The following is a 14,788-nucleotide window of genomic DNA, read 5'->3' as shown; positions in this document are numbered from 1 at the left end:
AACAGACAAACATAACATTTATTTGGTTGTATATATGTTCCACTATCATTTGTCCTCTTTGCTGTTTATTGAGTTAATGTGTTTTGTGCTGACATTGTAAGTGGGGTTACCATGTGGCTCCAGAAAAAGAAGGACAAATTGAGCCAGTCTGGGTTTTACTTCCGTTGCTTTCAATGGAAGCAAAGACCGGACTGGATCAATGTGTCCTCCTTTTTCTGGAGCCGTATGGTAACCGTAATTGTAAGTAACTTGCCTCTAATTTTATATCAATGTGCTGTAATATGTAGGGGCCTTTTTACAAAGCAATGCTAAAAAGTGGTCTTAGTGTGCCCTTATGCAGGTCTTTCCCATGCACTAAGGCCATTTTTAGAGCAGCAGTAAAATGGCTGATTTTTCGCTAATTTTGCCATTAAAAAAGATTAAATGAAATGACAAACAACCCAGCATTTGCAATAATCTTATATGATGAAACAAATTCAGTATGTACATAAGTATTGCCATACTGGGGCAGACCAAAGGCTCGTCAAGCCCAGCATCCTGTTTCCAACGGTGGCCGATCTAGGTCCCAAGTACCTGGCAAGGTCCCAAGTACCTGGCAAGATCCCAGAAACTCACCTGTGGAAAAAAGCCTCGGCAGTGACTTGTTTCACGCTGGAACCACTGCCCAGCGACTCGCGGCTTTGGACTTTTGATTGCTAGCAACTAGGGAGCCATGCTGGGGTTTTGGAATAGTCTGCCTAAGGAGGTTCTTGGGGAAAGTTCATGTTTGAGGTTTTGTAAATTATTGAAAACTTGGTTATTCCCCACATTTTTAGGTACCGTTTAACTGATCAGAGCTTGGGGTAATTTAGTGGTTGGTAGTGCTTTTTCATTATTCTGTTTATTTTTGTTATTTTAACGTGTTTACATTTTATTTGCTTTGTTTTTATTGTATATGGCCGCGTTTTTCAACCAGGATTTTATTTTCAGTTTAGTGATTGAATTATATTGATGCTGAGAATTTATATTTGTCGGCTTTATTTTGCATTGTACAGGAGGACATGCATTCCTTTCTTTTTCTCTGATGTTGCATGATATGCAGATTCCTGTATCTCTGTTTCCAGTTTTTGTCTGCTTGTATTTTGTGGTTTCCTATTTTGTATCAGGTGAGAGTCATGATCTGCATCTGCAATTGAGGTGAAAGATTCTGCTGGCATGTTGTGTCTGTGTAGCAATCTGTAACAGTCCATCTTGTTCCAGCTTCCCAGCAGCAGGTATATTGGTGCTCTAATGTATTTCAGTAGCATAATTAAATGAAATAACTACTGCTGAAGGTTACAGGTACAAGTGGGGATGGATGGAGATGACACGAAAATAGTCAATAGAGTGGATACCCTGGAGGGAGTAGAAGGGATCTCTGAACCTTAGAAATAATGGTCAAGGGTCTGGCAGTAAAAATTTAATAAAATACTGCATGAAAAACCTCTGTGTTATTTATGCTTTTACACCTAAAAACCTTCAAGTGAAAAATGAGTGCAATTTTTTTCTTTTTTTATATTTGCTATTGTGCTCAGTGATGGGGTAACCGGCTGAACCTTCTCACAGTGTTATACTGTTGTTTTTCCCGTTATGACATCATTGCACCCCTACCGCCTCCTTATCTTTGTGCTGTCTGGTATTTGATACTTGTCTACTCACAAATCTCTAATGTGAAAATTGATTTAGCACTTATCTCTTAGAGGAGTGATCGTGGTAATCACGATTCACTGGAATGGTTTGTTCAGAGTCCCGTCTCCAACTTGTGCTGACTAGACTGCGGTTTTAAAACCTGTGGCTTCGGTAAACAGCCTCGCTTACCTTTCCAGTTCCCTACATACGAGCATGTTTCGCGTGTTGGCATCCTCAGGGATGTAGGGAACAATGACTCAAAAGAAAGGAAAAAGTTCTAAAGCGCGCGCCTAACGGCGCGCGTCTTTACGTCCTTTTGTACGGGAAGGAGTGTGAGGCTGATAAAAGCCGAGGCACAGATAGGTCATGGTGTCTCCAACCATTTGTGTTAGCCTTAACACAACCGCGTGGCGCATCTGCGTGCACTGATGAGTCTTTTTTCTCTAAAAGACAGACAGAGGGAGCGACAGCTTTATGCTCTTATTATTAGGGTTGTGCAGCCCCATTTGGAGAATGACCTTTAACATTCCACATGCTCCCTGAAATTGGGCCTCAGCTTGAAAAGGTAACTCACATGCCCAGTGGGTAATTAGAGCAAGCTATGTCTGTGGACTTCAGCCAGTTTGCTTGCTATGAGAAAAGCTACTTGGAGAATGTGGGTATCGATCCCACTACCTCTCACATGCAAAGCGAGCGCTCTACCACTTGAGCTAATCCCCCTGGTGCTGATGCATCTCCATTTCCTGATCCACTTTCATAGGCACCGAGATGATAGCTTCAACGACTGCACATCGTATCTGCCTACTGTGCAGCCATAACTGCTATTGGATCCTTGTAGCTCCCCCATCTTTCTCTCTCTTGGACTCAGACTCAGCTCCCTTTCCACCCTTTCCCTATGCGAGCGAGTATTTGGTTTCACTTTGGGCTATTGTCACCTCTGCTGGAGGTCTGTTGCTGGTTGCCATCACCTTCTCAGTGAAAAGTGGGACCTCCCCACTCCTTAGTGCCTTTCAGCCTATCTCCCTTTAGCTTCATATGTCGGTTCCTTGTGAGCTCTTCATTCCAAGAAAAAGGGTACCTTCTGGCATTTACTGAGACCTGAAAGGCATTTGACCCTATGCCATTCTTTATTCTTTCTCTCCTTCCTTTTCCCTCTCCGTGACTCATAGTGCAGGCCATGCACCATTTTCTATGACCCTCCTGTGCATTGGTGCTACTTTTGCCAATGTCTTAATGTGGAGGTGGCCTCTAGAGCTGAAAACTCTATTGAAGATAGGGTCTCCAGAGGCACCAGCAGAGAGGGATTGCGTCTTTACGTCCTTTTGTACGGGAAGGAGTGTGAGGCTGATAAAAGCCGAGGCACAGATAGGTCATGGTGTCTCCAACCATTTGTGTTAGCCTTAACACAACCGCGTGGCGCATCTGCGTGCACTGATGAGTCTTTTTTCTCTAAAAGACAGACAGAGGGAGCGACAGCTTTATGCTCTTATTATTAGGGTTGTGCAGCCCCATTTGGAGAATGACCTTTAACATTCCACATGCTCCCTGAAATTGGGCCTCAGCTTGAAAAGGTAACTCACATGCCCAGTGGGTAATTAGAGCAAGCTATGTCTGTGGACTTCAGCCAGTTTGCTTGCTATGAGAAAAGCTACTTGGAGAATGTGGGTATCGATCCCACTACCTCTCACATGCAAAGCGAGCGCTCTACCACTTGAGCTAATCCCCCTGGTGCTGATGCATCTCCATTTCCTGATCCACTTTCATAGGCACCGAGATGATAGCTTCAACGACTGCACATCGTATCTGCCTACTGTGCAGCCATAACTGCTATTGGATCCTTGTAGCTCCCCCATCTTTCTCTCTCTTGGACTCAGACTCAGCTCCCTTTCCACCCTTTCCCTATGCGAGCGAGTATTTGGTTTCACTTTGGGCTATTGTCACCTCTGCTGGAGGTCTGTTGCTGGTTGCCATCACCTTCTCAGTGAAAAGTGGGACCTCCCCACTCCTTAGTGCCTTTCAGCCTATCTCCCTTTAGCTTCATATGTCGGTTCCTTGTGAGCTCTTCATTCCAAGAAAAAGGGTACCTTCTGGCATTTACTGAGACCTGAAAGGCATTTGACCCTATGCCATTCTTTATTCTTTCTCTCCTTCCTTTTCCCTCTCCGTGACTCATAGTGCAGGCCATGCACCATTTTCTATGACCCTCCTGTGCATTGGTGCTACTTTTGCCAATGTCTTAATGTGGAGGTGGCCTCTAGAGCTGAAAACTCTATTGAAGATAGGGTCTCCAGAGGCACCAGCAGAGAGGGATTGCGTCTTTACGTCCTTTTGTACGGGAAGGAGTGTGAGGCTGATAAAAGCCGAGGCACAGATAGGTCATGGTGTCTCCAACCATTTGTGTTAGCCTTAACACAACCGCGTGGCGCATCTGCGTGCACTGATGAGTCTTTTTTCTCTAAAAGACAGACAGAGGGAGCGACAGCTTTATGCTCTTATTATTAGGGTTGTGCAGCCCCATTTGGAGAATGACCTTTAACATTCCACATGCTCCCTGAAATTGGGCCTCAGCTTGAAAAGGTAACTCACATGCCCAGTGGGTAATTAGAGCAAGCTATGTCTGTGGACTTCAGCCAGTTTGCTTGCTATGAGAAAAGCTACTTGGAGAATGTGGGTATCGATCCCACTACCTCTCACATGCAAAGCGAGCGCTCTACCACTTGAGCTAATCCCCCTGGTGCTGATGCATCTCCATTTCCTGATCCACTTTCATAGGCACCGAGATGATAGCTTCAACGACTGCACATCGTATCTGCCTACTGTGCAGCCATAACTGCTATTGGATCCTTGTAGCTCCCCCATCTTTCTCTCTCTTGGACTCAGACTCAGCTCCCTTTCCACCCTTTCCCTATGCGAGCGAGTATTTGGTTTCACTTTGGGCTATTGTCACCTCTGCTGGAGGTCTGTTGCTGGTTGCCATCACCTTCTCAGTGAAAAGTGGGACCTCCCCACTCCTTAGTGCCTTTCAGCCTATCTCCCTTTAGCTTCATATGTCGGTTCCTTGTGAGCTCTTCATTCCAAGAAAAAGGGTACCTTCTGGCATTTACTGAGACCTGAAAGGCATTTGACCCTATGCCATTCTTTATTCTTTCTCTCCTTCCTTTTCCCTCTCCGTGACTCATAGTGCAGGCCATGCACCATTTTCTATGACCCTCCTGTGCATTGGTGCTACTTTTGCCAATGTCTTAATGTGGAGGTGGCCTCTAGAGCTGAAAACTCTATTGAAGATAGGGTCTCCAGAGGCACCAGCAGAGAGGGATTGCGTCTTTACGTCCTTTTGTACGGGAAGGAGTGTGAGGCTGATAAAAGCCGAGGCACAGATAGGTCATGGTGTCTCCAACCATTTGTGTTAGCCTTAACACAACCGCGTGGCGCATCTGCGTGCACTGATGAGTCTTTTTTCTCTAAAAGACAGACAGAGGGAGCGACAGCTTTATGCTCTTATTATTAGGGTTGTGCAGCCCCATTTGGAGAATGACCTTTAACATTCCACATGCTCCCTGAAATTGGGCCTCAGCTTGAAAAGGTAACTCACATGCCCAGTGGGTAATTAGAGCAAGCTATGTCTGTGGACTTCAGCCAGTTTGCTTGCTATGAGAAAAGCTACTTGGAGAATGTGGGTATCGATCCCACTACCTCTCACATGCAAAGCGAGCGCTCTACCACTTGAGCTAATCCCCCTGGTGCTGATGCATCTCCATTTCCTGATCCACTTTCATAGGCACCGAGATGATAGCTTCAACGACTGCACATCGTATCTGCCTACTGTGCAGCCATAACTGCTATTGGATCCTTGTAGCTCCCCCATCTTTCTCTCTCTTGGACTCAGACTCAGCTCCCTTTCCACCCTTTCCCTATGCGAGCGAGTATTTGGTTTCACTTTGGGCTATTGTCACCTCTGCTGGAGGTCTGTTGCTGGTTGCCATCACCTTCTCAGTGAAAAGTGGGACCTCCCCACTCCTTAGTGCCTTTCAGCCTATCTCCCTTTAGCTTCATATGTCGGTTCCTTGTGAGCTCTTCATTCCAAGAAAAAGGGTACCTTCTGGCATTTACTGAGACCTGAAAGGCATTTGACCCTATGCCATTCTTTATTCTTTCTCTCCTTCCTTTTCCCTCTCCGTGACTCATAGTGCAGGCCATGCACCATTTTCTATGACCCTCCTGTGCATTGGTGCTACTTTTGCCAATGTCTTAATGTGGAGGTGGCCTCTAGAGCTGAAAACTCTATTGAAGATAGGGTCTCCAGAGGCACCAGCAGAGAGGGATTGCGTCTTTACGTCCTTTTGTACGGGAAGGAGTGTGAGGCTGATAAAAGCCGAGGCACAGATAGGTCATGGTGTCTCCAACCATTTGTGTTAGCCTTAACACAACCGCGTGGCGCATCTGCGTGCACTGATGAGTCTTTTTTCTCTAAAAGACAGACAGAGGGAGCGACAGCTTTATGCTCTTATTATTAGGGTTGTGCAGCCCCATTTGGAGAATGACCTTTAACATTCCACATGCTCCCTGAAATTGGGCCTCAGCTTGAAAAGGTAACTCACATGCCCAGTGGGTAATTAGAGCAAGCTATGTCTGTGGACTTCAGCCAGTTTGCTTGCTATGAGAAAAGCTACTTGGAGAATGTGGGTATCGATCCCACTACCTCTCACATGCAAAGCGAGCGCTCTACCACTTGAGCTAATCCCCCTGGTGCTGATGCATCTCCATTTCCTGATCCACTTTCATAGGCACCGAGATGATAGCTTCAACGACTGCACATCGTATCTGCCTACTGTGCAGCCATAACTGCTATTGGATCCTTGTAGCTCCCCCATCTTTCTCTCTCTTGGACTCAGACTCAGCTCCCTTTCCACCCTTTCCCTATGCGAGCGAGTATTTGGTTTCACTTTGGGCTATTGTCACCTCTGCTGGAGGTCTGTTGCTGGTTGCCATCACCTTCTCAGTGAAAAGTGGGACCTCCCCACTCCTTAGTGCCTTTCAGCCTATCTCCCTTTAGCTTCATATGTCGGTTCCTTGTGAGCTCTTCATTCCAAGAAAAAGGGTACCTTCTGGCATTTACTGAGACCTGAAAGGCATTTGACCCTATGCCATTCTTTATTCTTTCTCTCCTTCCTTTTCCCTCTCCGTGACTCATAGTGCAGGCCATGCACCATTTTCTATGACCCTCCTGTGCATTGGTGCTACTTTTGCCAATGTCTTAATGTGGAGGTGGCCTCTAGAGCTGAAAACTCTATTGAAGATAGGGTCTCCAGAGGCACCAGCAGAGAGGGATTGCGTCTTTACGTCCTTTTGTACGGGAAGGAGTGTGAGGCTGATAAAAGCCGAGGCACAGATAGGTCATGGTGTCTCCAACCATTTGTGTTAGCCTTAACACAACCGCGTGGCGCATCTGCGTGCACTGATGAGTCTTTTTTCTCTAAAAGACAGACAGAGGGAGCGACAGCTTTATGCTCTTATTATTAGGGTTGTGCAGCCCCATTTGGAGAATGACCTTTAACATTCCACATGCTCCCTGAAATTGGGCCTCAGCTTGAAAAGGTAACTCACATGCCCAGTGGGTAATTAGAGCAAGCTATGTCTGTGGACTTCAGCCAGTTTGCTTGCTATGAGAAAAGCTACTTGGAGAATGTGGGTATCGATCCCACTACCTCTCACATGCAAAGCGAGCGCTCTACCACTTGAGCTAATCCCCCTGGTGCTGATGCATCTCCATTTCCTGATCCACTTTCATAGGCACCGAGATGATAGCTTCAACGACTGCACATCGTATCTGCCTACTGTGCAGCCATAACTGCTATTGGATCCTTGTAGCTCCCCCATCTTTCTCTCTCTTGGACTCAGACTCAGCTCCCTTTCCACCCTTTCCCTATGCGAGCGAGTATTTGGTTTCACTTTGGGCTATTGTCACCTCTGCTGGAGGTCTGTTGCTGGTTGCCATCACCTTCTCAGTGAAAAGTGGGACCTCCCCACTCCTTAGTGCCTTTCAGCCTATCTCCCTTTAGCTTCATATGTCGGTTCCTTGTGAGCTCTTCATTCCAAGAAAAAGGGTACCTTCTGGCATTTACTGAGACCTGAAAGGCATTTGACCCTATGCCATTCTTTATTCTTTCTCTCCTTCCTTTTCCCTCTCCGTGACTCATAGTGCAGGCCATGCACCATTTTCTATGACCCTCCTGTGCATTGGTGCTACTTTTGCCAATGTCTTAATGTGGAGGTGGCCTCTAGAGCTGAAAACTCTATTGAAGATAGGGTCTCCAGAGGCACCAGCAGAGAGGGATTGCGTCTTTACGTCCTTTTGTACGGGAAGGAGTGTGAGGCTGATAAAAGCCGAGGCACAGATAGGTCATGGTGTCTCCAACCATTTGTGTTAGCCTTAACACAACCGCGTGGCGCATCTGCGTGCACTGATGAGTCTTTTTTCTCTAAAAGACAGACAGAGGGAGCGACAGCTTTATGCTCTTATTATTAGGGTTGTGCAGCCCCATTTGGAGAATGACCTTTAACATTCCACATGCTCCCTGAAATTGGGCCTCAGCTTGAAAAGGTAACTCACATGCCCAGTGGGTAATTAGAGCAAGCTATGTCTGTGGACTTCAGCCAGTTTGCTTGCTATGAGAAAAGCTACTTGGAGAATGTGGGTATCGATCCCACTACCTCTCACATGCAAAGCGAGCGCTCTACCACTTGAGCTAATCCCCCTGGTGCTGATGCATCTCCATTTCCTGATCCACTTTCATAGGCACCGAGATGATAGCTTCAACGACTGCACATCGTATCTGCCTACTGTGCAGCCATAACTGCTATTGGATCCTTGTAGCTCCCCCATCTTTCTCTCTCTTGGACTCAGACTCAGCTCCCTTTCCACCCTTTCCCTATGCGAGCGAGTATTTGGTTTCACTTTGGGCTATTGTCACCTCTGCTGGAGGTCTGTTGCTGGTTGCCATCACCTTCTCAGTGAAAAGTGGGACCTCCCCACTCCTTAGTGCCTTTCAGCCTATCTCCCTTTAGCTTCATATGTCGGTTCCTTGTGAGCTCTTCATTCCAAGAAAAAGGGTACCTTCTGGCATTTACTGAGACCTGAAAGGCATTTGACCCTATGCCATTCTTTATTCTTTCTCTCCTTCCTTTTCCCTCTCCGTGACTCATAGTGCAGGCCATGCACCATTTTCTATGACCCTCCTGTGCATTGGTGCTACTTTTGCCAATGTCTTAATGTGGAGGTGGCCTCTAGAGCTGAAAACTCTATTGAAGATAGGGTCTCCAGAGGCACCAGCAGAGAGGGATTGCGTCTTTACGTCCTTTTGTACGGGAAGGAGTGTGAGGCTGATAAAAGCCGAGGCACAGATAGGTCATGGTGTCTCCAACCATTTGTGTTAGCCTTAACACAACCGCGTGGCGCATCTGCGTGCACTGATGAGTCTTTTTTCTCTAAAAGACAGACAGAGGGAGCGACAGCTTTATGCTCTTATTATTAGGGTTGTGCAGCCCCATTTGGAGAATGACCTTTAACATTCCACATGCTCCCTGAAATTGGGCCTCAGCTTGAAAAGGTAACTCACATGCCCAGTGGGTAATTAGAGCAAGCTATGTCTGTGGACTTCAGCCAGTTTGCTTGCTATGAGAAAAGCTACTTGGAGAATGTGGGTATCGATCCCACTACCTCTCACATGCAAAGCGAGCGCTCTACCACTTGAGCTAATCCCCCTGGTGCTGATGCATCTCCATTTCCTGATCCACTTTCATAGGCACCGAGATGATAGCTTCAACGACTGCACATCGTATCTGCCTACTGTGCAGCCATAACTGCTATTGGATCCTTGTAGCTCCCCCATCTTTCTCTCTCTTGGACTCAGACTCAGCTCCCTTTCCACCCTTTCCCTATGCGAGCGAGTATTTGGTTTCACTTTGGGCTATTGTCACCTCTGCTGGAGGTCTGTTGCTGGTTGCCATCACCTTCTCAGTGAAAAGTGGGACCTCCCCACTCCTTAGTGCCTTTCAGCCTATCTCCCTTTAGCTTCATATGTCGGTTCCTTGTGAGCTCTTCATTCCAAGAAAAAGGGTACCTTCTGGCATTTACTGAGACCTGAAAGGCATTTGACCCTATGCCATTCTTTATTCTTTCTCTCCTTCCTTTTCCCTCTCCGTGACTCATAGTGCAGGCCATGCACCATTTTCTATGACCCTCCTGTGCATTGGTGCTACTTTTGCCAATGTCTTAATGTGGAGGTGGCCTCTAGAGCTGAAAACTCTATTGAAGATAGGGTCTCCAGAGGCACCAGCAGAGAGGGATTGCGTCTTTACGTCCTTTTGTACGGGAAGGAGTGTGAGGCTGATAAAAGCCGAGGCACAGATAGGTCATGGTGTCTCCAACCATTTGTGTTAGCCTTAACACAACCGCGTGGCGCATCTGCGTGCACTGATGAGTCTTTTTTCTCTAAAAGACAGACAGAGGGAGCGACAGCTTTATGCTCTTATTATTAGGGTTGTGCAGCCCCATTTGGAGAATGACCTTTAACATTCCACATGCTCCCTGAAATTGGGCCTCAGCTTGAAAAGGTAACTCACATGCCCAGTGGGTAATTAGAGCAAGCTATGTCTGTGGACTTCAGCCAGTTTGCTTGCTATGAGAAAAGCTACTTGGAGAATGTGGGTATCGATCCCACTACCTCTCACATGCAAAGCGAGCGCTCTACCACTTGAGCTAATCCCCCTGGTGCTGATGCATCTCCATTTCCTGATCCACTTTCATAGGCACCGAGATGATAGCTTCAACGACTGCACATCGTATCTGCCTACTGTGCAGCCATAACTGCTATTGGATCCTTGTAGCTCCCCCATCTTTCTCTCTCTTGGACTCAGACTCAGCTCCCTTTCCACCCTTTCCCTATGCGAGCGAGTATTTGGTTTCACTTTGGGCTATTGTCACCTCTGCTGGAGGTCTGTTGCTGGTTGCCATCACCTTCTCAGTGAAAAGTGGGACCTCCCCACTCCTTAGTGCCTTTCAGCCTATCTCCCTTTAGCTTCATATGTCGGTTCCTTGTGAGCTCTTCATTCCAAGAAAAAGGGTACCTTCTGGCATTTACTGAGACCTGAAAGGCATTTGACCCTATGCCATTCTTTATTCTTTCTCTCCTTCCTTTTCCCTCTCCGTGACTCATAGTGCAGGCCATGCACCATTTTCTATGACCCTCCTGTGCATTGGTGCTACTTTTGCCAATGTCTTAATGTGGAGGTGGCCTCTAGAGCTGAAAACTCTATTGAAGATAGGGTCTCCAGAGGCACCAGCAGAGAGGGATTGCGTCTTTACGTCCTTTTGTACGGGAAGGAGTGTGAGGCTGATAAAAGCCGAGGCACAGATAGGTCATGGTGTCTCCAACCATTTGTGTTAGCCTTAACACAACCGCGTGGCGCATCTGCGTGCACTGATGAGTCTTTTTTCTCTAAAAGACAGACAGAGGGAGCGACAGCTTTATGCTCTTATTATTAGGGTTGTGCAGCCCCATTTGGAGAATGACCTTTAACATTCCACATGCTCCCTGAAATTGGGCCTCAGCTTGAAAAGGTAACTCACATGCCCAGTGGGTAATTAGAGCAAGCTATGTCTGTGGACTTCAGCCAGTTTGCTTGCTATGAGAAAAGCTACTTGGAGAATGTGGGTATCGATCCCACTACCTCTCACATGCAAAGCGAGCGCTCTACCACTTGAGCTAATCCCCCTGGTGCTGATGCATCTCCATTTCCTGATCCACTTTCATAGGCACCGAGATGATAGCTTCAACGACTGCACATCGTATCTGCCTACTGTGCAGCCATAACTGCTATTGGATCCTTGTAGCTCCCCCATCTTTCTCTCTCTTGGACTCAGACTCAGCTCCCTTTCCACCCTTTCCCTATGCGAGCGAGTATTTGGTTTCACTTTGGGCTATTGTCACCTCTGCTGGAGGTCTGTTGCTGGTTGCCATCACCTTCTCAGTGAAAAGTGGGACCTCCCCACTCCTTAGTGCCTTTCAGCCTATCTCCCTTTAGCTTCATATGTCGGTTCCTTGTGAGCTCTTCATTCCAAGAAAAAGGGTACCTTCTGGCATTTACTGAGACCTGAAAGGCATTTGACCCTATGCCATTCTTTATTCTTTCTCTCCTTCCTTTTCCCTCTCCGTGACTCATAGTGCAGGCCATGCACCATTTTCTATGACCCTCCTGTGCATTGGTGCTACTTTTGCCAATGTCTTAATGTGGAGGTGGCCTCTAGAGCTGAAAACTCTATTGAAGATAGGGTCTCCAGAGGCACCAGCAGAGAGGGATTGCGTCTTTACGTCCTTTTGTACGGGAAGGAGTGTGAGGCTGATAAAAGCCGAGGCACAGATAGGTCATGGTGTCTCCAACCATTTGTGTTAGCCTTAACACAACCGCGTGGCGCATCTGCGTGCACTGATGAGTCTTTTTTCTCTAAAAGACAGACAGAGGGAGCGACAGCTTTATGCTCTTATTATTAGGGTTGTGCAGCCCCATTTGGAGAATGACCTTTAACATTCCACATGCTCCCTGAAATTGGGCCTCAGCTTGAAAAGGTAACTCACATGCCCAGTGGGTAATTAGAGCAAGCTATGTCTGTGGACTTCAGCCAGTTTGCTTGCTATGAGAAAAGCTACTTGGAGAATGTGGGTATCGATCCCACTACCTCTCACATGCAAAGCGAGCGCTCTACCACTTGAGCTAATCCCCCTGGTGCTGATGCATCTCCATTTCCTGATCCACTTTCATAGGCACCGAGATGATAGCTTCAACGACTGCACATCGTATCTGCCTACTGTGCAGCCATAACTGCTATTGGATCCTTGTAGCTCCCCCATCTTTCTCTCTCTTGGACTCAGACTCAGCTCCCTTTCCACCCTTTCCCTATGCGAGCGAGTATTTGGTTTCACTTTGGGCTATTGTCACCTCTGCTGGAGGTCTGTTGCTGGTTGCCATCACCTTCTCAGTGAAAAGTGGGACCTCCCCACTCCTTAGTGCCTTTCAGCCTATCTCCCTTTAGCTTCATATGTCGGTTCCTTGTGAGCTCTTCATTCCAAGAAAAAGGGTACCTTCTGGCATTTACTGAGACCTGAAAGGCATTTGACCCTATGCCATTCTTTATTCTTTCTCTCCTTCCTTTTCCCTCTCCGTGACTCATAGTGCAGGCCATGCACCATTTTCTATGACCCTCCTGTGCATTGGTGCTACTTTTGCCAATGTCTTAATGTGGAGGTGGCCTCTAGAGCTGAAAACTCTATTGAAGATAGGGTCTCCAGAGGCACCAGCAGAGAGGGATTGCGTCTTTACGTCCTTTTGTACGGGAAGGAGTGTGAGGCTGATAAAAGCCGAGGCACAGATAGGTCATGGTGTCTCCAACCATTTGTGTTAGCCTTAACACAACCGCGTGGCGCATCTGCGTGCACTGATGAGTCTTTTTTCTCTAAAAGACAGACAGAGGGAGCGACAGCTTTATGCTCTTATTATTAGGGTTGTGCAGCCCCATTTGGAGAATGACCTTTAACATTCCACATGCTCCCTGAAATTGGGCCTCAGCTTGAAAAGGTAACTCACATGCCCAGTGGGTAATTAGAGCAAGCTATGTCTGTGGACTTCAGCCAGTTTGCTTGCTATGAGAAAAGCTACTTGGAGAATGTGGGTATCGATCCCACTACCTCTCACATGCAAAGCGAGCGCTCTACCACTTGAGCTAATCCCCCTGGTGCTGATGCATCTCCATTTCCTGATCCACTTTCATAGGCACCGAGATGATAGCTTCAACGACTGCACATCGTATCTGCCTACTGTGCAGCCATAACTGCTATTGGATCCTTGTAGCTCCCCCATCTTTCTCTCTCTTGGACTCAGACTCAGCTCCCTTTCCACCCTTTCCCTATGCGAGCGAGTATTTGGTTTCACTTTGGGCTATTGTCACCTCTGCTGGAGGTCTGTTGCTGGTTGCCATCACCTTCTCAGTGAAAAGTGGGACCTCCCCACTCCTTAGTGCCTTTCAGCCTATCTCCCTTTAGCTTCATATGTCGGTTCCTTGTGAGCTCTTCATTCCAAGAAAAAGGGTACCTTCTGGCATTTACTGAGACCTGAAAGGCATTTGACCCTATGCCATTCTTTATTCTTTCTCTCCTTCCTTTTCCCTCTCCGTGACTCATAGTGCAGGCCATGCACCATTTTCTATGACCCTCCTGTGCATTGGTGCTACTTTTGCCAATGTCTTAATGTGGAGGTGGCCTCTAGAGCTGAAAACTCTATTGAAGATAGGGTCTCCAGAGGCACCAGCAGAGAGGGATTGCGTCTTTACGTCCTTTTGTACGGGAAGGAGTGTGAGGCTGATAAAAGCCGAGGCACAGATAGGTCATGGTGTCTCCAACCATTTGTGTTAGCCTTAACACAACCGCGTGGCGCATCTGCGTGCACTGATGAGTCTTTTTTCTCTAAAAGACAGACAGAGGGAGCGACAGCTTTATGCTCTTATTATTAGGGTTGTGTAGCCCCATTTGGAGAATGACCTTTAACATTCCACATGCTCCCTGAAATTGGGCCTCAGCTTGAAAAGGTAACTCACATGCCCAGTGGGTAATTAGAGCAAGCTATGTCTGTGGACTTCAGCCAGTTTGCTTGCTATGAGAAAAGCTACTTGGAGAATGTGGGTATCGATCCCACTACCTCTCACATGCAAAGCGAGCGCTCTACCACTTGAGCTAATCCCCCTGGTGCTGATGCACCTCCATTTCCTGATCCACTTTCATAGGCACCGAGATGATAGCTTCAACGACTGCACATCGTATCTGCCTACTGTGCAGCCATAACTGCTATTGGATCCTTGTAGCTCCCCCATCTTTCTCTCTCTTGGACTCAGACTCAGCTCCCTTTCCACCCTTTCCCTATGCGAGCGAGTATTTGGTTTCACTTTGGGCTATTGTCACCTCTGCTGGAGGTCTGTTGCTGGTTGCCATCACCTTCTCAGTGAAAAGTGGGACCTCCCCACTCCTTAGTGCCTTTCAGCCTATCTCCCTTTAGCTTCATATGTCGGTTCCTTGTGAGCTCTTCATTCCAAGAA

The 14,788-nt window shown here is 47.2% G+C and overlaps 13 non-coding genes across 13 annotated transcripts; all 13 read right to left on the bottom strand.

Moving 5' to 3' along the window:
• Positions 1–2,294: 2,294 nt before the first annotated feature.
• TRNAA-UGC lies at positions 2,295–2,367 on the bottom strand. The gene has a single exon. It is a non-coding gene; the product is annotated as a tRNA-Ala (tRNA).
• Positions 2,368–3,300: 933 nt separating this feature from the next.
• Positions 3,301–3,373, bottom strand: TRNAA-UGC. The gene has a single exon. It is a non-coding gene; the product is annotated as a tRNA-Ala (tRNA).
• A 933-nt stretch (positions 3,374–4,306) lies between these two features.
• TRNAA-UGC lies at positions 4,307–4,379 on the bottom strand. Its single transcript has one exon. It is a non-coding gene; the product is annotated as a tRNA-Ala (tRNA).
• A 933-nt stretch (positions 4,380–5,312) lies between these two features.
• TRNAA-UGC lies at positions 5,313–5,385 on the bottom strand. Its single transcript has one exon. It is a non-coding gene; the product is annotated as a tRNA-Ala (tRNA).
• A 933-nt stretch (positions 5,386–6,318) lies between these two features.
• Positions 6,319–6,391, bottom strand: TRNAA-UGC. The gene has a single exon. It is a non-coding gene; the product is annotated as a tRNA-Ala (tRNA).
• Positions 6,392–7,324: 933 nt separating this feature from the next.
• On the bottom strand, positions 7,325–7,397 carry TRNAA-UGC. The gene has a single exon. It is a non-coding gene; the product is annotated as a tRNA-Ala (tRNA).
• A 933-nt stretch (positions 7,398–8,330) lies between these two features.
• TRNAA-UGC lies at positions 8,331–8,403 on the bottom strand. The gene has a single exon. It is a non-coding gene; the product is annotated as a tRNA-Ala (tRNA).
• Positions 8,404–9,336: 933 nt separating this feature from the next.
• On the bottom strand, positions 9,337–9,409 carry TRNAA-UGC. Its single transcript has one exon. It is a non-coding gene; the product is annotated as a tRNA-Ala (tRNA).
• Positions 9,410–10,342: 933 nt separating this feature from the next.
• Positions 10,343–10,415, bottom strand: TRNAA-UGC. Its single transcript has one exon. It is a non-coding gene; the product is annotated as a tRNA-Ala (tRNA).
• A 933-nt stretch (positions 10,416–11,348) lies between these two features.
• On the bottom strand, positions 11,349–11,421 carry TRNAA-UGC. The gene has a single exon. It is a non-coding gene; the product is annotated as a tRNA-Ala (tRNA).
• Positions 11,422–12,354: 933 nt separating this feature from the next.
• TRNAA-UGC lies at positions 12,355–12,427 on the bottom strand. Its single transcript has one exon. It is a non-coding gene; the product is annotated as a tRNA-Ala (tRNA).
• A 933-nt stretch (positions 12,428–13,360) lies between these two features.
• On the bottom strand, positions 13,361–13,433 carry TRNAA-UGC. The gene has a single exon. It is a non-coding gene; the product is annotated as a tRNA-Ala (tRNA).
• A 933-nt stretch (positions 13,434–14,366) lies between these two features.
• Positions 14,367–14,439, bottom strand: TRNAA-UGC. The gene has a single exon. It is a non-coding gene; the product is annotated as a tRNA-Ala (tRNA).
• Between the last annotated feature and the right edge of the window lie 349 nt (positions 14,440–14,788).

This window comes from Microcaecilia unicolor, unplaced genomic scaffold (assembly GCF_901765095.1).
Source record: "Microcaecilia unicolor unplaced genomic scaffold, aMicUni1.1, whole genome shotgun sequence".
NCBI classification, from domain to species: Eukaryota; Metazoa; Chordata; class Amphibia; order Gymnophiona; family Siphonopidae; genus Microcaecilia; species Microcaecilia unicolor.
This window is presented reverse-complemented; position numbering and strand designations above follow the sequence as displayed.